The sequence below is a fragment of the Python bivittatus genome, unplaced genomic scaffold (assembly GCF_059951505.1).
Source record: "Python bivittatus isolate LINGU-HERP-01145 unplaced genomic scaffold, Pbiv_v1 ctg000080_np1212, whole genome shotgun sequence".
Classification (NCBI taxonomy): domain Eukaryota; kingdom Metazoa; phylum Chordata; class Lepidosauria; order Squamata; family Pythonidae; genus Python; species Python bivittatus.
The window spans coordinates 12488255-12512854 of NW_028277035.1; the positions used below are offsets into that span (position 1 = coordinate 12488255).

General features: G+C 40.4%; 1 protein-coding gene and 1 long non-coding RNA gene across 3 annotated transcripts in view; one reads left to right on the top strand and one right to left on the bottom strand.

The window, feature by feature from the left end:
• On the top strand, window positions 1-24588 carry LOC148216625 (uncharacterized). The gene is made up of 3 exons (XR_015794711.1): window positions 1-107; window positions 17423-17681; window positions 22933-24588. It is a non-coding gene; the product is annotated as an uncharacterized LOC148216625 (long non-coding RNA).
• LOC103049372 (transitional endoplasmic reticulum ATPase) overlaps window positions 1-24600 on the bottom strand; it is a 54993-nt gene that overhangs the window by 28668 nt on the left and 1725 nt on the right. The window lies entirely within an intron of this gene.

The window sequence follows — 24600 nt, forward strand, 5'->3', positions numbered from 1 at the left end:
GGGAAACAGCACTTGCTTGAAACCTTCCGCGTGCGCTTCGGTGTATGAGGCAGGGGGATCACGTGGCATATGCGATGGAACTAGAAGCAAGTTGTGTTTTGCTGCGGGTAGGTATTTGGCAGTACAGAAAAAGCTGAGTAAGCTTCAGTAAGTCATGGCCTGTGGAGAAAACAAGGCCAGTAGAAAGGGGACTGGCTTATAGGGGCATTCTGGGTATTCTGAAGATGCAGTAAATAATATATGTAGGCACTCCTGTGTGCCTGGTGGTAGACTGATTTTAGGGGCAGTATGATAAGGAACCCCAAGCTTTAAAATTTGTGTCCACCATTTTAAATAATCTTTGTAACTCTTCCCACTTCCCTGCTGCTTGGTCCAGTGCATTGTAGTTTTCCTGAAGATGTTCAGTGCCTCTTCACGAAAAGCCCACACCACAAGGAAGCTGCACTTCTCATTCTCAGTGTCTTTGCCATATTATGGTAAAATGGGCCCACGTCTTGGATAGGTTAGGCTGAAGAGCTATTTATGCCTTACAAACCAGACTTGCTTAATCCTTTACCTTTTTTTATACTTGGAATTCATGCAATCAATAGTTCCCAAGGCATGCTTTTTTTTCCTTTCATAAATCACAGTTTTATACAATGATGGACATCATTATTTTCAAGCACTGATGCAAATAGGTACAGAGTAATTTTATAGAATGCACTACATATCTTTTCCTGGAGGGATCTATACCATTTTTTTTCCTGAATGAATTTCCATAGATTTTATTCTAATCCTGCTGACTGAAATCCTCTAGCCTTCTGATGCACGTATCATAATTTGTTTCTGTTTTGTGTGGTGGGGGAGTAGCCCAACTGACAGGCATGTAAAATCAATGGAACAAATGTCTAGTCTGGTTATGAAGCTAAATAGATGAATTTGTCTGATTAGATTGTAGTCTGAAACAGATTAGATGGCAGGTTGTCTGTTTGTAACAAATTACTAAAGTATTTACCACATCAGCGGCCTGTCATTTGCCAATGCAATCAATGGAACCTATAGCCTGATCTGTAACCATATATATCAAGTACAGAGATTGTCCTGCTATGCTACTTTTCCCCTCTTAAACAGATTTTCTATGATGAGAAAAACTATTAAACAATAGAGGGAAAAAAGGAAAAAATTGTAGCTGGTTGTGATGTCTAGATTTATTTCATGAAGGCAAATTGGTTGAGCAGACTTTAAAAAATTCACCTAGAAAGTGATCTTTGAATATTTTGGACTTAAAATATATGTTTGCATACAAAATATTTGATACATTATATATGTACCTCAATATAGACATTGAGCACTTTTTTAAAAAAGCATCAAATTTACATCATGTGGCACCAGTGCATAATTATAATTTACGTTCCAAATCTGAACATATTATATAATTTTTCACAACTTGTTTAAATTTGCATAATTAAAAAACTGCACAATTGTTATATGAACTATTGTATGTTATGCCATGCTCAATCCACTGTACATTTGTATATCTGTGTGTCAGTATCATATCCTTAGATCATATATCTGTATATCTGAATGTAATCAAGAGATAATATAGCCTTTTCTCTTATTCCCTCTTCTCAGAAAACATAGTATCTGTGGAATAGGACATGCAATTTTGAATATTTGAGCACAGCATTAGATTGAATTATTTATTTTGCCAAGTTACTGTATATGTGTTATGAAAGCCTGGATAGGCTGTTGAGGGGCAGATTATAGTTTTGGAGAATCCTGTTATTAGAGTAATTTTCATGTGATTGAAATATATAATTTTTTAAAAAGCAGTAGTAGAATACCATTACTTTTATTTATGTTTGTCTACCAACCTTTCCTTAGGGCCAATGGATTATAAAGACCTTCATTACCAATTTAGCATACAGAAAGCACATAACCAGTTTAAGTCTATTGGCATCTAGTAGACCTCAATCCAGTTAAGTTTGTCTAACCCAATGTTTCTCAAAGTGTGGTCTGAGGACCCTTAGGGGTCCTCCAAAACCTTCTCAGAGGTCTGCAAAATCAACATTATTTGCCAGCCTATGTTGAAAAATAATACAATATTAAAATTCCATTAAACAATTGTGAGAAGCGGTAGTGGCAGTGAATGCATAAATTTTAATTTTTAATACAGTAAATATTGATAAATCTAACCCATACAAGCAAAAGTTCTTTTGGGGTCCTCCATAATTTTAAAAAATGGGAAGGGGTCCTGAAAGAAAAAAGTTTAAGATATACTGGCCTAACCTAACCTCCTTCATTACCGTTTTAAGACTTTTACATACTATAGACGTTTTTTTAAAAATAGCAACTTTTATTTTCATTAAAAAAAGTGTGCACATATCCTCTAGAATGTGTTGGTGAATTATTTCATATTATTTAATGTTTCATTCCAGTTTAAGAAAATGTTCCAATTGTCAATGAAAGTAGATGACTCTATTCACCTCAGTGTTTTGTGACTGGTTATTTTAAAAGTTGCATGGGAAGAGAATGCCTTCCTTTTCTCCTCAGCCAGCCAGAGGTTTACTTAAATTATATCACCATTTCTTGGTTTGATAACTAATTCCTTCTGTTTATTTTCTGTCACTGCCTAGAATGCCTGTGTGGGGAGCAGGAGAGAAATGCATCTGGGCCCTTGGCACTCAGCGAAACCAGATGGCATTCATGAAAAAAGCAATAGAGAGGATGCAGCCAAGCCAGCACTGGCTGTTCAAGCTGTTTGGTGCTCTCAGTTGCAAACTGCAAAAGCCCAGGATTAAAATCAGTCAGTCCAGGTGAACTGGGAAGTTATTGCTTTCAAACTGCTTGGCTGAAGGGAAAGAAATGGAAAAATCTGAATGATTCCCTAAACATTAGCTTGCTTCTATTAGGTGCAATGCAGTGTTATTAGTAGATAAATTGGGAATACTATTTTATCTGAGTCCGTACAAACCTCTTTTTTCATTGTACGTTAGGAAATGCTACATACTGGAATGAAACAGATATTTTAGTGAAAAGTGCTCTTCTGCCATAAGGTTGCTTTAAGGCTTCTGCCTGTGCAGCAATACCTGGGCTTTGCTTTAGGATAATTGTATGGTATTATAAAAGATGCATGTCTTTTACAACATCATATAAAGTTGCTAACCTTTTCCATCCACTGCATGTATCTTTAAAAAAGGCACGCTGGTCTCACAAGAAAAATGCTAAGTAGTTCTGGAAAGCACAGCAGGGCATGTTTTTCTGATCATCCTAGTGAGCAGTGGGGGACAATGTAATTGCCTGTCCAGTGGGGTCAGTACTCTCCAGTGCCATTAGCATTCTCTTCACTCTCTACTACAGTAGTTCTCAAGAATACTCAAGAGAGTTGACACGTTTATTCTGTACATACATAGATAGATATAGTACATACCCATCATGCTATTCCTTTCATGCTAAGCAAGAAATTAAAGTCCTGAGATAAGAAAAGGAAGTACAGTGGTACCTCGGTTCACGAACTTAATTCGTTCCACAATTCTAGTCACGAGCCGAATTGGTCGCGAACCGAATCAAATTTCCCCATAAGGTTCAATGTAAATAAGGTTAATTCGTTCTGACCCCTACAAACGTGGTCACCAACCGAATTGGTCACCAACGGTATCAAATTTTCCCATAAGGTTCAATGTAAATAAGGTTAATCTGTTCTGAACCATATATATATATATATTTTTAACCACAAAAGTATGAAACAAAGTACAGTACAGTACAGTATGAAGAGAGAGAACACTAACCATGCTTGAGGCGACACCAAAAAGCTTCACAGCAAGTGTCTGTCTGCGACCGCGATCTCATCTAGAGGAAGCCACGACCATGTGTCAGAGAAGGGATGGCGGCCACGGGTCGTGTTCATCACTCGATGCAGAGTTCATGAACAGAAGCAAAATTTTGCGAACGCTGCTGTTTGCAAACTGAATTGTTCGTGAACAGAAGTGTTCGTGAACCGAGGTATTACTGTATAACTATAGTTAGTTTACATCAATTCCATTCACTATATCCTTCTATACCTTTCTACCCTAGCAAACTATATTTGTTTCTACCTTGTCCATGCATGGCTTCATACGTTGCCTTTTGTTCTTTAAATTTCTCTCTTTGTACCTTGCAGATGGAGACTGCAGCCATGAAATTAAAAGTTGTTTGCTCCTTGGGAGGAAAGCTATGGCAAACCTAGATAGCATATTAAAAAGCAGAGACATCACCTTGCTGACAAAGATTCGCATAATCAAAGTTATGGTTTTTCCAGTAACAATGCATGGCTGTGAGAGCTGGACCATTAGGAAGGCTGAACGCCGAAGAATTGATGCCTTTGAATTGTGGTGCTGGAGAAGACTTTTAGGAGTCCCTTGGACTGCTAGAAGGTCAAACCAGTCAATCCTAAAGGAAATCAACCCTGACTGCTCATTGGAAGGATTGATGCTGAAGCTCAAGCTCAGATACTTTGGCCACCTAATGTGAAGAGAGCACTCTTTGGAAAAGACCCTGATGCTGGGAAAGATTGAAGGCAAAAGGAGAAGGGGACGGCAGAGGATGAGATGGTTAAATAGCATCACCGAAGTAATGAACATGAAACTGAGCAAACTCCAGGAGGCAGTGAAGGACAGGAAGGTCTAGCGTGATATGGTTCAGGGGGCCATGAAGAGTCAGACACAACTAAACGACTGAACAACAACAAACCTTTTCACTTCCCTCCTTTTCAAGATCTCATCAAGCCCATCAAACCACGACTTTCTTGGTCTTTGCCTTCCGTTCAACCCACTCATTGTTCCTTCATAAGTTTGTTTTGCAATTTGATCCTAATTTATTCTCTCGATATGACCAAACCACATAGACATATTTGTTTCATAATGGTCGTTCAGTCCACATTCATTCAGCATCTATCCTTCCTTGTTTTATCAAGTATATTTCTTAGGTATTCTGTTCCTACTGAATTTAACTTATTTAAGTGTTTCACCTAACTTATCCCAACTCTTCCATATAACAAACTGGGCAAAAGCACAATCCTTAACACAACTATTTTCATTACTTTCAACATGTATTTCTCACAACTGAGCAGAAGCGTCTGCAGAACCTGATGCTTTCATTAAAATTATTAAAACAGCATTGTACTGTAAGTTCTACCCCTTTCATATGTGCATACAATGTCATGTCACACACGCAAAAGGGTAGTTGTCAATTCCCCCCCCCCCGACACCTCTGTAACTGACCACATACTACTCGTTATTTCACAGGGTACATTTAACAGTTTGAAGGTCTGATTGAAAGAGACACAGTGCAAAACATTCCAGATTTCCCCTCCTTTTTTTATTAAAACTATAAAAAACATAGCAACAGCAGTTTCATTTCTTTTGCCTCAAACTTGGCAAGTACAATCTCCAGCTCCTAAGTGTTCTAAATACCAACATGTACAATTTTTCCCTCCCCTTCTTTTATGAGGCTAGGTTTTAAAAGTACAAGTGGGAGCATTTTTTTCTGATCTCCCACTTTCAGCTCTAGTCAATTCTAAGCATATACATGTGTGAAAATTATTGTTTAAGCTTAGCATATGCATGCTCTATTCTAATTCTATATCTACCTACTCTTCCTAATTCTACAGTTAAGAAAAGGCTTACCAATAGTAATGGCAAATTTTATATACACCCCCTGCCTGGCATAAAGGCACCCTGCACTTCACCTGCTCATTGACACTTGGTCATCTCTTGTACCCTTTCTCTCAGTATTTTGTCAAATACCTTCCCAAGCACACTTAACGAACAAATACTCCTGTAGTTTTTGCTTTTACTCTCAATACTTTCCCCTTTGTAAAGGGAACAATGACAGCAGTCTTGAATCATCTGGCAGATTGGATACAGTCTTCACTGACAACCACAACAACACATCAACCAAATTACACTGCCACTCCATAGGTAAACCATATATTTTTACATTTTGCTAATTACATTATCTACACCTGCAATTTCATCATTGGTTGACTTTCCTTCAGCATTTATGATTTTCTTTTCATCATTTTTTCTTGGACATTAAAATGCATAGCATTTGTTTCTACTCAACATACAATGACCATTCCCATACCAATCTCTAAATACTTCTAGTATTCCTTCACTTTAGTTTCTTCCAAGATCATTTTATTCTTAATTCCATTCACCCTGCTGGCAGCTCCTTGTTTAACCCTCTTCATCCAGTTCCAAAACAGTTATTTTATTTTTATCAAATCTGCTCTGCATTTTCTCTACTCTTGCCTCTTTTAACTGCTTAATCAGTTATGATTGAAGCAATATAAATTGCTCATAAATAGATCAATAAATAATTTTATTTTTGCTCCTCTTCTCTCTAGAAATATTATACGGTGTATTTTTCTTGTTATTTTTGCAGCATTCTTGCAGCAATTATTCTATGCATTTTTTCCTCATCCACAACCTCTCACTTCACAATTCTACCAAACAAATTTGTTCATGTTTCCCATTAGCAGAGCTCCAAATGCTTCTGTGACACCCTGTAACTTGTTCTTATCACTTTATTCTAAGTAGTTTCTACATCCTTTTTCTTTATATCCATTCATTCTTTTGGGAGATTATAATCTTTTTCATACAGGACTCCTTCTCTTCCTTTAGTTGTTCTACTCTGTCTATTTACTTTCATTTTTTTGTCCTGTGCCCATTTTCTCCAAAATCTACTCTTAAGACAACCAAATAATGATCTGTTCCATATACAGACATCTCATTATCCATGTTGTTGTTGTTTAGTCGTTAAGTCGTGTCCGACTCTTTGTGACCCCATGAACCATATTGCGCCAGGCCTTCCTGTCCTTCACTGCCTCCCTGAGTTTGCTCAGTTTCATGCTCATTGCTTCAGTGATGCTATCTAACCATCTCATCCTCTGCCGTCCTCTTCTCCTTTTGCCTTCAATCTTTCCCAGCATCAGGGTCTTCTCCAAAGAGATCTCTCTTCGCATTAGGTGGCCAAAATATCTGAGCTTGAGCTTCATTATCGATCCTTCCAATGAGCAATCAGGGTTGATTTCCTTTAAGATTGACTGGTTTGACCTCCTAGCAGTCCAGGGGACTCTCAAGAGTCTTCTCCAGCACCACAGTTCAAAGGCATCAATTCTTCGGCGCTCAGCCTTTTTTATGGTCCAGCTCTCACAGCCATACATTACTACTGGAAAAACCATAGCTTTGACTATGCGGATCTTTGTCGGCAAGGTGACGTCTCTGCTTTTTAATATGCTATCTAGGCTTGCCATAGCTTTCCTCCCAAGGAGCAAGCGTCTTTTAATTTCATGGCTGCAGTCTCCATCTGCGGTGATCTTGGAGCCCAAATAAATGAAGTCTGTTACTGCTTCCATTTCTACCCCTTCTATTTGCCAGGAATTGATGGGTCCAGATGCCATGATCTTAGTTTTTTTAATGTTGAGTTTCAAGCCAGCTTTTGCACTCTCCTCTTTCACCCTCATCAAGAGGCTCTTTAGTTCTTCTTCACTTTCTGCCATTAGGGTGGTATCGTCCGCATATCTGAGGTTGTTGATGATTCTCCCTGCAATCTTAATTCCGGCTTGTGATTCTTCCAGCCTGGCATTTCTCATGATGTACTCTGCATATAGGTTAAATAAGCAGGGTGACAGTATACAGTCTTGTCGTACACCTTTCCCTATTTTGAACCAATCGGTTGTTCCATGACCGGTTCTAACTGTTGCTTCTTGGCCCGCATACAGATTTCTCAGGAGACAGGTAAGGTGGTCTGGTATTCCCATCTCTTTAAGAATTTGCCACAGTTTGTTGTGATCCACACAATCAAAGGCTTTTGCATAGTCAATGAAGCAGAAGTAGATATTTTTCTGGAACTCTCGTGCTTTCTCCATGATCCAGCGAATGTTGGCGATTTGATCTCTAGTTCCTCTGCCTCTTCGAAACCCAGCTTGTACATCCGGTAGTTCTCGGTTCATGTATTGCTGAAGCCTAGCTTGTAGGATTTTGAGCATAACCTTGCTAGCATGTGAAATGAGTGCAATGGTGCGATAGTTTGAGCATTCTTTGGCGTTGCCCTTCTTTGGAATTGGAACGTAAACTGACCTTTTCCAATCCCGTGGCCACTGTTGCGTTTTCCAAACTTGCTGGCATATTGAGTGCAGCACTTTAACACCATCATCTTTTAGTATTTTAAATAACTCAGCTGGAATACTGTCATCTCCACTAGCTTTGTTGTTAGCAATGCTTCCTAAGGCCCACTTGACTTCACTCTCTAGGATGTCTGGCTCAAGGTCAGTGATCACACCAGCGTGGACATCAGGGACATTAAGATCTTTCTTGTATAGTTCTTCTGTGTATTCTTGCCACCTCTTCTTAATCTCTTCTGCTTCTGTTAGGTCCCTGCCTTTTTTGTCCTTTATCATGCCCATCTTTGCACTAAACGTTCCTTTCATATCTCCAATTTTCTTGTAGAGATCTCTAGTCTTCCCCATTCTATTGTTTTCCTCAATTTCTTTGCATTGTTCATTTAAGAAGGCCTTCTTATCTCTCCTGGCTATTCTCTGGAAATCTGCATTCAGTTGCTTATATCTTTCCCTTTCACCCTTGCTTTTTGCATTCCTTCTTTCCACAGCTATTTGTAAAGCCTCATCAGACAGCCATTTTGCTTTCTTGCATTTCTTTTTCCTTGGGATGGTTTTAGTTGCTGCCTCCTGTACAATGTTACGGACCTCCGTCCATAGTTCTTCAGGCACTCTGTCTACCAAATCTAATCCTCTAAATCTATTCATCACCTTCACTGTGTACTCACAAGGAATATGATCTAAGTCATACCTGAGTGGTCTAGTGGTTTTCCCTACATTCTTCAATTTAAGCCTAAATTTTGCAGTAAGAAGCTCATGATCTGAGCCACAGTCAGCTCCTGGTCTTGTTTTTGCTGTCTGTATAGAGCTTCTCCATCTTTGGCTGCAAAGTATATAATCAATCTGGTTTTGGTATTGACCATCTGGTGATGTCCATGTGTAGAGTCGTCTCTTGTGTTGTTGGAAAAGAGTGTTTGCTATGACTAGCTTGTTCTCTTGACAGAACTCTATTAGCCTTTGCCCTGCTTCATTTTGTACTCCAAGGCCAAATTTGCCTGTTATTCCGATTACTCCTTGACTTCCTACTTTAGCATTCCAATCCCCTATGATGAAAAGGACATCGGTTTTTGGTGCCAGTTCTAGAAGGTGTTGTAGGTCTTCATAGAAGTGGTCAACTTCAGCTTCTTCAGCATCAGTGGTTGGGGCATAGACTTGGATGACTGTGATATTGAATGGTTTGCCTTGGATACGCACTGAGATCATTCTGTCGTTTTTGAGGTTGTACCCCATTACTGCCTTTCCCACTCTCTTATTCACTATGAGTGCAACTCCATTTCTTCTAAGGGTTTCTTGCCCACAGTAGTAGATTTAATGGTCACCCGAATTAAATTCACCCATTCCCGTCCATTTCAGTTCGCTGATTCCCAAGATGTCGACGTTCAATCTTGTCATCTCATGTTTGACCACATCCAGCTTGCCTTGGTTCATAGATCTTACATTCCAGGTACCTATACAATATTGTTCTTTACAGCATCGGACCTTCTTTTCGCTTCCAGATACATCCACAGCTGAACGTCCTTTCGGCTTTGGCCCAGCCGCTTCACTCTTTCTGGAGCTACTTGGAATTGCCCTCCGCTCTTCCCCAGTAGCATATTGGACACCTTCCGACCTGAGGGGCTCATCTTCCGGCATCATATCTTTTAGCCTTTTAACATTGTCCATGGGGTTTTCTTGGCAAGGATACTGGAGTGGGTTGCCATTTCCTTCTCCAGTGGACCACATTTTGTCAGAACTCTCTGTCATGACCTGTCCGTCTTGGGTGGCCCTGCACGGTATAGCTCATGGCTTCACTGAGTTACGCAAGCCCCTTCGCCACGACAAGGCAGTGATCCATGAAGGGGATTATCCATGTATCCTTTATTAATTCTAAAAATAATTCATCAGAAGCAATTAAAATCAAATCATTCTTTTGCCATGTGAACATACGAAAAGACTTATGCTTATATGCTTAAGCTATATATTCAACATTAATAGCTCTTTTTTAAAGCAGATGATGACCAAACATTCACTATTCTCTTACAGTGGGGCAAAAAAGTATTTAGTCAGCCACCAATTGTGCAGGTTCTCCCACTTAAAAAGATGAGAGAGGCCTGTAATTTTCATCATAGGTATACCTCAACTATGAGAGACAAAATGAGAAAAAAAAATCCAGAAAATCACATTGTCTGATTTTTAAAGAATTTATTTGCAAATCATGGTGGAAAATAAGTATTTGGTCACCTACAAACAAGCAAGATGTCTGGCTCTCACAGACCTATAACTACTTCTTTAAGAGGCTCCTCTGTCCTCCACTCGTTACCTGTAGTAATAGCACCTGTTTGACCTTGTTATCAGTATAAAAGACACCTGTCCACAACCTCAAACAGTCACACTCCAAACTCCACTATGGCCAAGACCAAAGAGCTGTTGAAAGACACCAGAAACAAAATTGTAGACCTGCACCAGGCTGGGAAGACTGAATCTGCAATAGGCAAGCAGCTTGGTGTGAAGAAATCAACTGTGGGAGCAATAATTAGAAAATGGAAGACATACAAGACCACTGATAATCTCCCTTGATCTGGGGCTCCATGCAAGATCTCACCCCGTGGGGTCAAAATGATCACAAGAACGGTGAACAAAAATCCCAGAACCACACGGGGGGACCTAGTGAATGACCTGCAGAGAGCTGGGACCAAAGTAACAAAGGCTACCATCAGTAACACACTATGCCGCCAGGGACTCAAATCCTGCAGTGCCAGATGTGTCCCCCTGCTTAAGCCAGTATGTGTCCGGGCCTGTCTGAAGTTTGCTAGAGAGCATTTGGATGATCCAGAAGAGGATTGGGAGAATGTCATATGGTCAGATGAAACCAAAGTAGAATGTTTTGGTCTCAACTCGTCGTGTTTGGAGGAGAGAGAATGCTGAGTTGCATCCAAAGAATACCATACCTACTGTGAAGCATGGGGGTGGAAACATCATGCTTTGGGGCTGTTTTTCTGCAAATGGAGTTGGAGATTTGGTCAGGATCAATGGTGTCCTCAATTCTGAGAAATACAGGCAGATACTTATCCATCATGCCATACCATCAGGGAGGTGTGTGATTGGCCCCAAATTTATTCTGCAGCAGGACAATGACCCCAAACATACAACCAATGTCATTAAGAACTATCTTCAGTGTAAAGAAGAACAAGGAGTCCTGGAAGTGATGGTTTGGCCTCCACAGAGCCCTGATCATAACATCATCGAGTCTGTCTGGGATTACATGAAGAGACAGAAGGATTTGAGGCAGCCTATATCCACAGGAGATCTGTGGTTAGTTCTCCAAGATGTTTGGAACAACTTACCTGCTGAGTTCCTTCAAAAACTGTGTGCAAGTGTACCTAGAAGAATTGATGCTGTTTTGAAGGCAAAGGGTGGTCACACCAAATATTGATTTGAGTTTCTCTTCTGTTTGCTCACTTTGCATGTTGTAAATTGATAAACATAAACAATTACAATATATATTTTTGAAAGCATTCTTACTTTACAGCATTTTTTCACACCTGCCTAAAACGTTTGACCAGTACTGTACATTTAGTACATTTACCAGTACATTTTGCCCATCAAAACTGAACATCTGGAATGTCCTAATTGTTGTTGTTGTTTAGTCGTTAAGTCGTGTCCGACTCTTCGTGACCCCATGAACCATATTGCGCCAGGCCTTCCTGTCCTTCACTGCCTCCCTGAGTTTGCTCAGTTTCATGCTCATTGCTTCAGTGATGCTATCTAACCATCTCATCCTCTGCCGTCCTCTTCTCCTTTTGCCTTCAATCTTTCCCAGCATCAGGGTCTTCTCCAAAGAGATCTCTCTTCGCATTAGGTGGCCAAAATATCTGAGCTTGAGCTTCATTATCGATCCTTCCAATGAGCAATCAGGGTTGATTTCCTTTAAGATTGACTGGTTTGACCTCCTAGCAGTCCAGGGAACTCTTAAGAGTCTTCTCCAGCACCACAGTTCAAAGGCATCAATTCTTCGGCGCTCGGCCTTTTTATGGTCCAGCTCTCACAGCCATACATTACTACTGGAAAAACCATAGCTTTGACTATGCGGATCTTTGTCGGCAAGGTGACGTCTCTGCTTTTTAATATGCTATCTAGGCTTGCCATAGCTTTCCTCCCAAGGAGCAAGCGTCTTTTAATTTCATGGCTGCAGTCTCCGTCTGTGGTGATCTTGGAGCCCAAATAAATGAAGTCTGTTACTGCTTCCATTTCTACCCCTTCTATTTGCCAGGAATTGATGGGTCCAGATGCCATGATCTTAGTTTTTTTAATGTTGAGTTTCAAGCCAGCTTTTGCACTCTCCTCTTTCACCCTCATCAAGAGGCTCTTTAGTTCTTCTTCACTTTCTGCCATTAGGGTGGTATCGTCCGCATATCTGAGGTTGTTGATGATTCTCCCTGCGATCTTAATTCCGGCTTGTGATTCTTCCAGCCTGGCATTTCTCATGATGTACTCTGCATATAGGTTAAATAAGCAGGGTGACAGTATACAGCCTTGTCGTACACCTTTCCCTATTTTGAACCAATCGGTTGTTCCGTGACCGGTTCTAACTGTTGCTTCTTGGCCCGCATACAGATTTCTCAGGAGACAGGTAAGGTGGTCTGGTATTCCCATCTCTTTAAGAATTTGCCACAGTTTGTTGTGATCCACACAATCAAAGGCTTTTGCATAGTCAATGAAGCAGAAGTAGATATTTTTCTGGAACTCTCGTGCTTTCTCCATGATCCAGCGAATGTTGGCGATTTGATCTCTGGTTCCTCTGCCTCTTCGAAACCCAGCTTGTACATCCGGTAGTTCTCGGTTCATATATTGCTGAAGCCTAGCTTGTAGGATTTTGAGCATAACCTTGCTAGCATGTGAAATGAGTGCAATTGTGCGATAGTTTGAGCATTCTTTGGCGTTGCCCTTCTTTGGAATTGGAACGTAAACTGACCTTTTCCAATCCCGTGGCCACTGTTGCGTTTTCCAAACTTGCTGGCATATTGAGTGCAGCACTTTAACACCATCATCTTTTAGTATTTTAAATAACTCAGCTGGAATACTGTCATCTCCACTAGCTTTGTTGTTAGCAATGCTTCCTAAGGCCCACTTGACTTCACTCTCTAGGATGTCTGGCTCAAGGTCAGTGACCACACCAGCGTGGACATCAGGGACATTAAGATCTTTCTTGTATAGTTCTTCTGTGTATTCTTGCCACCTCTTCTTAATCTCTTCTGCTTCTGTTAGGTCCCTGCCTTTTTGTCCTTTATCATGCCCATCTTTGCACTAAACGTTCCTTTCATATCTCCAATTTTCTTGAAGAGATCTCTAGTCTTCCCCATTCTATTGTTTTCCTCAATTTCTTTGCATTGTTCATTTAAGAAGGCCTTCTTATCTCTCCTGGCTATTCTCTGGAAATCTGCATTCAGCTGCTTATATCTTTCCCTTTCACCCTTGCTTTTCGCATTCCTTCTTTCCACAGCTATTTGTAAAGCCTCATCAGACAGCCATTTTGCTTTCTTGCATTTCTTTTTCTTTGGGATGGTTTTAGTTGCTGCCTCCTGTACAATGTTACGGACCTCCGTCCATAGTTCTTCAGGCACTCTGTCTACCAAATCTAATCCTCTAAATCTATTCATCACCTTCACTGTGTACTCACAAGGAATATGATCTAAGTCATACCTGAGTGGTCTAGTGGTTTTCCCTACATTCTTCAATTTAAGCCTAAATTTTGCAGTAAGAAGCTCATGATCTGAGCCACAGTCAGCTCCTGGTCTTGTTTTTGCTGTCTGTATAGAGCTTCTCCATCTTTGGCTGCAAAGTATATAATCAATCTGGTTTCGGTATTGACCATCTGGTGATGTCCATGTGTAGAGTCGTCTCTTGTGTTGTTGGAAAAGAGTGTTTGCTATGACTAGCTTGTTCTCTTGACAGAACTCTATTAGCCTTTGCCCTGCTTCATTTTGTACTCCAAGGCCAAATTTGCCTGTTATTCCGATTACTCCTTGACTTCCTACTTTAGCATTCCAATCCCCTATGATGAAAAGGACATCTTTTTGGTGCTAGTTCTAGAAGGTGTTGTAGGTCTTCATAGAAGCGGTCAACTTCAGCTTCTTCAGCATCAGTGGTTGGGGCATAGACTTGGATGACTGTGATATTGAATGGTTTGCCTTGGATACGCACTGAGATCATTCTGTCGTTTTTGAGGTTGTACCCCATTACTGCCTTTCCCACTCTCTTATTCACTATGAGTGCAACTCCATTTCTTCTAAGGGCTTCTTGCCCACAGTAGTAGATATAATGGTCACCCGAATTAAATTCACCCATTCCTGTCCATTTCAGTTCGCTGATTCCCAAGATGTCGACGTTCAATCTTGTCATCTCATGTTTGACCACATCCAGCTTGCCTTGGTTCATAGATCTTACATTCCAGGTACCTATACAATATTGTTCTTTACAGCATCGGACCTTCTTTTCGCTTCCAGATACATCCACAGCTGAACGTCCTTTCGGCTTTGGCCCAGCCGCTTCACTCTTTCTGGAGCTACTTGGAATTGCCCTCCGCTCTTCCCCAGTAGCATATTGGACACCTTCCGACCTGAGGGGCTCATCTTCCGGCGTCATATCTTTTAGCCTTTTAACATTGTCCATGGGGTTTTCTTGGCAAGGATACTGGAGTGGGTTGCCATTTCCTTCTCCAGTGGACCACATTTTGTCAGAACTCTCTGTCATGACCTGTCCGTCTTGGGTGGCCCTGCACGGTATAGCTCATGGCTTCACTGAGTTACGCAAGCCCCTTCGCCACGACAAGGCAGTGATCCATGAAGGGGATGTCCTAATTAGATAATTCTAAATTATCTGTATAAGCAATAATAATTTAAATCTGGATCTATAGTGCTATCTTTGACCTTGAGTCTATAGTTTTTGAATGCCACTGCGTATTAGCAATATACACTGTTAGATTTCAGATTCTTCCAGTTTAATCATATATGTACTGAGATTCTACAGTGGGGCAAAAAAGTATTTAGTCACCCACCAATTGTGCAAGTTCTCCCACTTAAAAAGAGGAGAGAGGCCTGTAATTTTCATCATAGGTATACCTCAACTATGAGAGACAAAATGGGGGAAAAAATCCAGAAAATCACATTGTCTGATTTTTAAAGAATTTATTTGCAAATCATGGTGGAAAATAAGTATTTGGTCAATATCAAAAGTTCATCTCAATACTTTGTTATATATCCTTTGTTGGCAATGACAGAGGTCAAACGGTTTCTGTAAGTCTTCACAAGGTTTTCACACACTGTTGCTGGTATTTTGGCCCATTCCTCCATGCAGATCTCCTCTAGAGCAGTGATCTTTTGGGGCTGTCGCTGGGCAACACAGACTTTCAACTCCCTCCAAAGGTTTTCCATGGGGTTGAGATCTGGAGACTGGCTAGGCCACTCCAGGATCTTGAAATGCTTCCTACAAAGCCACTCCTTCGTTGCCCGGGCGGTGTGTTTGGGATCATTGTCATGCTGAAAGACCCAGCCATGTTTCATCTTCAATGCCCTTGCTGATGGAAGGAGGTGTTCACTCAAACTCTCACGATACATGGCCCCATTCATTCTTTCCTTTACACGGATCAGTCATCCTGGTCCCTTTGCAGAAAAACAGCCCCAAAGCATGATGTTTCCACCCCCATGCTTCACAGTAGGTATGGTGTTCTTTGGATGCAACTCAGCATTCTCTCTCCTCCAAACACGATGAGTTGGGTTTAGACCAAAACATTCTACTTTGGTTTCATCTGACCATATGACATTCTCCCAGTCCTCTTCTGGATCATCCAAATGCTCTCTAGCAAACTTCAGACAGGCCCAGACATGTACTGGCTTAAGCAGGGGGACACGTCTGGCACTGCAGGATTTGAGTCCCTGGCAGCATAGTGTGTTACTGATGGTAGCCTTTGTTACTTTGGTCCCAGCTCTCTGCAGGTCATTCACTAGGTCCCTCCGTGTGGTTCTGGGATTTTTGCTCACCGTTCTTGTGATCATTTTGACCCCACAGGCTGAGATCTTGCATGGAGCCCCAGATCAAGGGAGATTATCAGTGATCTTGTATGTCTTCCATTTTCTAATGATTGCTCCCACAGTTGATTTCTTCACACCAAGCTGCTTGTCTATTGCAGATTCAGTCTTCCCAGCCTGGTGCAGGTCTACAATTTTGTTTCTGGTGTCCTTCGACAGCTCTTTGGTCTTGGCCATAGTGGAGTTTGGAGTGTGACTGTTTGAGGTTGTGGACAGGTGTCTTTTATACTGATAACAAGGTCAAACAGGTGTCATTACTACAGGTAACAAGTGGAGGACAGAGGAGCCTCTTAAAGAAGTAGTTACAGGTCTGTGAGAGCCAGACATCTTGCTTGTTTGTAGGTGACCAAATACTTATTTTCCACCATGATTTGCAAATAAATTCTTTAAAAATCAGACAATGTGATTTTCTGGATTTTTTTTCTCATTTTGTCTCTCATAGTTGAGGTATACCTATGATGAAAATTACAGGCCTCTCTCATCTTTTTAAGTGGGAGAACCTGCACAATTGGTGGCTGACTAAATACTTTTTTGCCCCACTGTATGTCACTGTTGAAATTAGTTTCTGATTAGTAAAATGAAATTAAATGTGTCCTACTTCACTTGTAAGCTATTTTAGAATACTAATGTATGACTTTATTAGGCTGATTTACATTACTACATTTTTGGATTCAGTTCTTTCTTTGATCCTCCTCTACACACACTGCTTTTGTTATTTGATTTCCTTTTTAATGCAAATAATAGGTTGCTGTTAGAATTATCCTGCAAAGTATGTTTTGAGCCCATCCTTCAAATAGGATTGCAGTTTCAAATTACAGCATGCAGCTGTTGCTTTCTGATTTAATTGTAATAGCAAATATAGATTTTTACTAAAGAGGAGGCAAAGTAACAAGTTGGAGTTGCAAAAGTTAAGGTTATTATCATTAATTTAAATATGTCCTTTTCCTTTATATTGTCACGGAGAAATGGAAGTGGGAAACTCATTCCATATCTATAAAGCATTTTCTATTCTTTGAAGTCTATAGTAGGGTAATGTAGCCATTAGAGGGTGCCACTGAACAGGAAACAAAAGAAGCTGGAACATCCATTCTGGATTTTATCTAGTGTTGCAAGAAAATTTGCCTTTGCCATTCTCTATAACAATTCTTTCATGCTTTGAGTGAATTCACGTATCTTGGTAAATCATGAGGATCCTTTGGCTTTATTTTACTGTGTTATACAGGTGTCCTCGGTTAATGAACACTAATTCAGCGACTGCTTGAAGTTACGATGGCACTGAACTAGTGGTGGTTACGACAGGTCATAGAAGTTCTGGCTGTCCCAGCACCCCCCCCAGTCACGTGATCACAATCTGGGTGCTTGGCAACCGGATCACACTTATGATGGCTACAGCGTCCCACAGTCATTTTCAACCTTCCCTGCCAGCTTCCCACAAGCAAAGTCAATGGGGTAGCCGGCAGAGGAGGTCGCAAGTTGCTCGGGTAAGTTTCCCCCACCTGCTCTGTGCTCACACTCTGCCTTGCTGGCTATCCACACACCTTCCCTGGCCACTCACACACCCTCTCCCACCTGGCAGCAGTCACCCCAAACCCCACCGCACTCGCACCACACCACCTTCACCACCTGGGCACCCTCCCCAAGCCTTGCTGCACTTGCGACTCGCCTCCCTGGCCACTTGTGCACCCTCCCCCACCCAGCAGCAGTCACCTTAAGCCATGCTCATACAGCACCTCCCTGGCCACCCGCACACTCCCTCTCCCACCCAGCAGCAGCCACTTGCCTGTCTGCCGGCCTGCTTGTGAGTTGCCTGGGACTTGCAACTTCCTGCCGGCTTCCCCACTGACTTTGGTTGTTGGAAGCTGGCAGGAAGTTGTAAGGAGGTGCTTGCTTAATGACCCACAGTCCTCATTTAATGATGGCAACGGGGATTGCAGGGATTGCTGTCGCTAAGCAATGTGATCACGACATTGCACTTTACGACCACATCGCTTAGCAACAAAAATTCCAGTCCCAATTGCTGTTGTAACTTGAAGACTACCATATGGACCCAGCCATTGTGGTTCGTAAACCAGCCCTTATAATTTAGGATGATGTATGAATCCAGGCATTATGTGGGGGTGACAAAGCAGATCTGTCATATCCTGAACGTGGCAAGGAGCCCCATTGCCAGTTCCAGCATATATTTAGCTCCATGTCCCATTGAAAGTATTGGTTTCAAAAATTAATTTCTGTAGTTCATTGCTGAGAGATTCAGTCATAGCTAATTTTAGCTGAAGTAGTATGAAGTGTCAGTAACATATTCAAGAGGATGCAAATACAGTGGGGCAAAAAAGTATTTAGTCAGCCACCAATTGTGCAAGTTCTCCCACTTAAAAAGATGAGAGAGGCCTGTAATTTTCATCATAGGTATACCTCAACTATGAGAGACAAAATGGGGGGAAAAATCCAGAAAATCACATTGTCTGATTTTTAAAGAATTTATTTGCAAATCATGGTGGAAAATAAGTATTTGGTCAATATCAAAAGTTCATCTCAATACTTTGTTATATATCCTTTGTTGGCAATGACAGAGGTCAAACGTTTTCTGTAAGTCTTCACAAGTTTTTCACACACTGTTGCTGGTATTTTGGCCCATTCCTCCATGCAGATCTCCTCTAGAGCAGTGATCTTTTGGGGCTGTCACTGGGCAACACGGACTTTCAACTCCCTCCAAAGGTTTTCCATGGGGTTGAGATCTGGAGACTGGCTAGGCCACTCCAGGATCTTGAAATGCTTCTTACGAAGCCACTCCTTCGTTGCCCGGGCGGTGTGTTTGGGATCATTGTCATGCTGAAAGACCCAGCCATGTTTCATCTTCAATGCCCTTGCTGATGGAAGGAGGTGTTCACTCAAACTCTCACGATACATGGCCCCATTCATTCTTTCCTTTACACGGATCAGTCATCCTGGTCCCTTTGCAGAAAAACAGCCCCAAAGCATGATGTTTCCACCCCCATGCTTCACAGTAGGTATGGTGTTCTTTGGATGCAACTCAGCATTCTCTCTCCTCCAAACACGATGAGTTGGGTTTAGACCAAAACGTTCTACTTTGGTTTCATCTGACCATATGACATTCTCCCAATCCTCTTCTGGATCATCCAAATGCTCTCTAGCAAACTTCAGACAGGCCCAGACATGTACTGGCTTAAGCAGGGGGACACATCTGGCACTGCAGGATTTGAGTCCCTGGCAGCATAGTGTGTTACTGATGGTAGCCTTTGTTACTTTGGTCCCAGCTCTCTGGACATTCACTAGGTCCCCCCATGTGGTTCTGGGATTTTTGCTCACCGTTCTTGTGATCATTTTGACCCCACGGGGTGAGATCTTGCATGGAGCCCCAGATCGAGGGAGATTATCAGTGGTCTTGTATGTCTTCCATTTTCTAATTATTGCTCCCACAGTTGATTTCTTCACACCAAGCTGCTTGTCTATTGCAGATTCAGTCTTCCCAGCCTGGTGCAGGTCTACAATTTTGTTTCTGGTGTCCTTTGACAGCTCTTTGGTCTTGGCCATAGTGGAGTTTGGAGTGTGACTGTTTGAGGTTGTGGACAGGTGTCTTTTATACTGATAACAAGGTCAAACAGGTGCCATTACTACAGGTAACGAGTGGAGGACAGAGGAGCCTCTTAAAGAAGTAGTTACAGGTCTGTGAGAGCCAGACATCTTGCTTGTATGTAGGTGACCAAATACTTATTTTCCACCATGATTTGCAAATAAATTCTTTACAAATCAGACAATGTGAATTTCTGGATTTTCCCCCCCATTTTGTCTCTCATAGTTGAGGTATACCTATGATGAAAATTACAGGCCTCTCTCATCTTTTTAAGTGGGAGAACTTGCACAATTGGTGGCTGACTAAATACTTTTTTGCCCCACTATATATGTTTTTTCTATTCCATTCCTGGGAAAATTAAAAGCCAATGGAAAATTATTTCATTTTACACTGTATATATCAATGATAACAGACCGTGATAATAAGTGCAGATCAGTTGTCACTGTGTTTCTATCTTTATCAATAAAAATGCACAATTTGGGCTAAGAAAGAACAGAGGAGAATTTACATTTCCAAACAGTTTTTACATCCTCACTCTCATTCTCACATTGTGAAAAACAGGGCTCTTTGTTCCACATAGGCTGCTTTTATACATCATACTAAGCAAAAAAGTGACTTGTTTGGCTTGGGCTTAGAACAATGTTTGAATCTAATCACTATGATATATAACCATTTGAATGTGAATCCACACAATTGGGTCTTGGTCAACAAACAATATTTAACAAACCATAGCTTAAGAGAGGAGTGCGGTGTAGCCCAAGGGCTGCATGTCTCTTACCAGTATCCTTTTGCAGTCACTAGAGCTGTCCCATAGTGAATAGGGCTATATATTTTAATCTTTCTCTCTCTACTTTTTAGAGTTGGGGAAAGTTAAAGGGACAAAAGCCCTTTTAATCCTGAACCCTGGTCCTTGCTCCATTCTATTTTGAATAATAATAGTAATAGTAATAATAAGACCTGCAAATAAGACCTGCAAATAATAATAATAAGACCTGCAAATAGAGGGAGAATGACTATGGCAAAAGAGAGCGAAGATAGTACCAATAGTTGTAGGCATCTTAGGTGCAATCCCAAAACATCTGGAGCACCACTTGAACACCACTGGCATTGACAAAATCACCATCAGTCAGTTGCAAAAGGCAGCTTTACTTGGAACAGCTTATATCCTGCGCAATACTTTTAACATTATCAAACAACAATATCTGCCTATCCCAGGTCATTGGGAAGGACTCGACAGGTGGATAAAAATGCCTAATCCAGTCTAAACATCTGGCTGTGTGACCAACAACAACAACAATAATAATTTATTAAATTTATATGCCTCCTGACTCCCAGCAACTCTGGGGGGTTTACAATTGTTAAAACATTTAAAAAACAGAACAATACAAAAAACGCAAAAATAGCATGAGACAAAGGAACAAGGATGGCAGAGAACAGGAAGGAAGGGCGGGCTATCAATTGTCCAAACACCTCGGTGAAGAGCCAGGTCTTTAAGACCCTTCGAAATCCTGGTAGGTGGGAGCCATTCAAATTTCATGGGGAATCTCACTCCAGAGGGCAGGCACTGCTACAGAGAAGGTGTGCTTCTGGGGTCCCAGTAGGTGGCATTGTTTAATTGATGGAACTTAGAGCATGCCAACCCTGCCAGATTGAACCTGTCAGGTAGATTCTAGTTCTTGCCATGCTGTGCAAAGTCTGGCTTATTGAACCCCCCACAGTTCTGTATCTTTGTGGCCTACATGCTTTATCATGCCAAGTCAAAACCAAAGGAACCATATTTTAGTATGTATAGCTATAGTATGTGAATCTTTCTATTCAAATTTCATACTCATAAGAAAAATGGTGAAGGCCCAATGGATGATATGCTCTTAGTCAACACCTTTAATGTTGCTATACTTTATCATAGTACTACAATCAGTGGACTTATGTGACCAAATAATGTAAGAATGTCTATTTATACTTTTATTTGATCACATATACAGATCTTGGGAGAAATTATTCTGAAGTTGCAGAACCTACATAGGCTTCTTGCATTTCTGTCCATGTTTGTTCTGTTCATTTGGTTCTAACATGTCTTGATGTGATTATTTGTGATATTTAATAAATATATAGAATCATCTATGCTTGTGGCACCTAACATATTTAGAGGTAAACTTTTATGCTACACTTATTAGGTTGTTTTATAAATATGAATACCTACAAGGACAAGGACAAGAACCTATTTATAGATAAATTCTGAAAGTAATCAACACCAGGCAACTGAATGCAACAGATTAGTATATATTAAAACTATTACGTTAAAAATATTTGACATTAAAAAAGGGAAATATGCAAATTATCTGCAATGGTGGGCTCAAATAACAAATGAACTCTATCACCTGTTGGTTGCTATTGGCAGTGCTCTTCAAGTCTAAAGGGAGAACTTGTTTTTCACAAATGGATAGTTATTCACGGACATTATGAACAATCAAAGCTATTTTTATTCCGAAACAAGGGTAATATTCTAGCTATTTTCATCACAAAAGTGAAGCTTTTAACCTATATTGATTGTTCGGAAATAACATTAATATATTATAGAAATCACTTCAGAATGTCTGCATTTTATGTATTAATTTTACTCAGAAACTGAATTTATGATTCCAGTTATACCAGGTTTCTTTCTACCTACCTACCTACCTACCAAATTTATAAAGCCATCCAACTTAAAATTATTCTAGATGGTATACAGGTTAAAGACTTACAATAAAACAAATAAATTAAGGTGATAACCAGGGAACCAACATACCGCAATAGTCAACACAATAACACTCGAGGGACACTTCTTCTATCTAAACCAGGGTCTGGAGGACACAGCCAAGTCTTTAAGATCCATTTAAGGGACAGCAGAAAGGGGCTTACCATGCTGGGTGAGGATGGTTGTCATTCAACATACTCAGAGGACTCGAGATACAGAAAAGTGGCCTTAAATCTATGACTATTACTACAACAAGCATTGACATGTAGGCAGATGTACTTCTGCTTGTTTGTTTCTCCACTAATAAGATAGGAGTGTTCCATCCTAAGACATGTGAACTGCTGTGATTAATCTCAAAGAGCTGAGATATTTCAGGTAGATATTCTTTTTTTCTTCATTCCTTTAGCTTTCCGATATCCTGGACTTGTGCTAGTTTGCAAACAATTTGGATTGCAATTTGAAAGTGGGAAACTGAGCATCCTAGACCAAGCTAAATCCAAAAACTTGAGGCAATTCCTGGAAGCTTGGCATTCAGATGAATCAGCCATCAACAGACATATAGAGATAAACCACATTTACACACCATTCAAAAGAGGCAATAAAAAAGCTAAGAAGGAAACAAAAAGACCAGAACATATCCCCTCCAGCAACCAACACCCAGATAAGCAGGGATTAACAGTAGACAAACAATCAAGCAGAAAACAATACCCTAATCAAGGAACTACCAAGGAGAAAACCACACCCCCACCAACACTGGCAGGGCAAGCTACTGTATATATAAACAGGGAGCAAACCCCACACTCACTAGCACTGATGTTACCTAGTTGGGTAATGAAATGTCTGCAAGCAAACAACCAAGCTCAGAGAGTACCAAGGACTCCACAGTTCAACCATGAGCTACATATATTCTCTTATATTGGAATGTGGATTTGTTATTTCTGCCCATATTTGAAAGGATAATGTAAACAATTTTTCAATAAGCCCTTTGAAATATGTTGTAGTAATGTTATCAAATATCTTTTGTAGCCTTTTATTCTGCAGCTATTACTTTTATTTTATGCTATAAAATGGTGCAATACTCTGCTTTACTGTGAGTTACAATATTGTATTTCAGTGCTTTACTACAATTTCAAACTGTGAACATATGGGAATACAGAAAGACAAAAATAAATTCTTGTAGATATGATACAACTTGGACTTGGTTTGTGATAATGTATATATGACCAATTCAATTGGCATACATATTTAAATTTTTGTTTACATATATATATAATTAAAGAATAATAATTTCAGCTCCTAGTGAGCATCATAGTTCATTCTTCATCCCATTAAAAAAAAAAAAGGAGATGGAGATGGGTTGACAGACTCCATAATTCATAATTGGTTTTCTAATAGTTCAGGTAGGAGACAGTGCTCTAGTGAAACTTCTACTGAAATCAGAGTGACTTGTCAAGGGACTTGAAACCTCTTCTTTCACGGTATGAGTGTACCAAAACAATTTATAGCAAATGTGTTGCTTGAGTTGTCTATTTATAGAAAATCCTGAAGATCAGCAGAGTTTGAGACAGCATGCTGACATGCTGGGTTTTGTGCTTGTGACAAAGATTTTGATAACTTCCTTATGGTTAAATAGTAAAGTCTCCTTCAAGTTGAACTTAAAGACTTGCCGTTTTCTTGGCAACAGTACATTAGTAGTCTGACATTAACTTCTGCTGGAATGTTTTTCAGTTTCCCAGGCAGACTACAGCCCTGGTAGTCATCATCAGCTTTCTTTTTAAAAATGGAGTCCCTTATAATTACTGTGTGAACTGACTGACAGTTACGTAGCAAATTATATGAACTTATTCTTGTAACATGCAGTACAATCCTATGGCAATAAGTATGGTCAAACACATTGATTTAAATGGTTTTAGGGAAACCTTATTGTTCAAATCTACATTAATGGTTAATGTAGGTTTGCCTCAGATTCTTAGATCAACCCCCATTCTAATTTTGAATAAAATCCATTCATCAAGGAGGTGGAGCAAATCATTTTTTTTTCTTTTCAAAAACTTTGATGATGGCAAAGACAGGC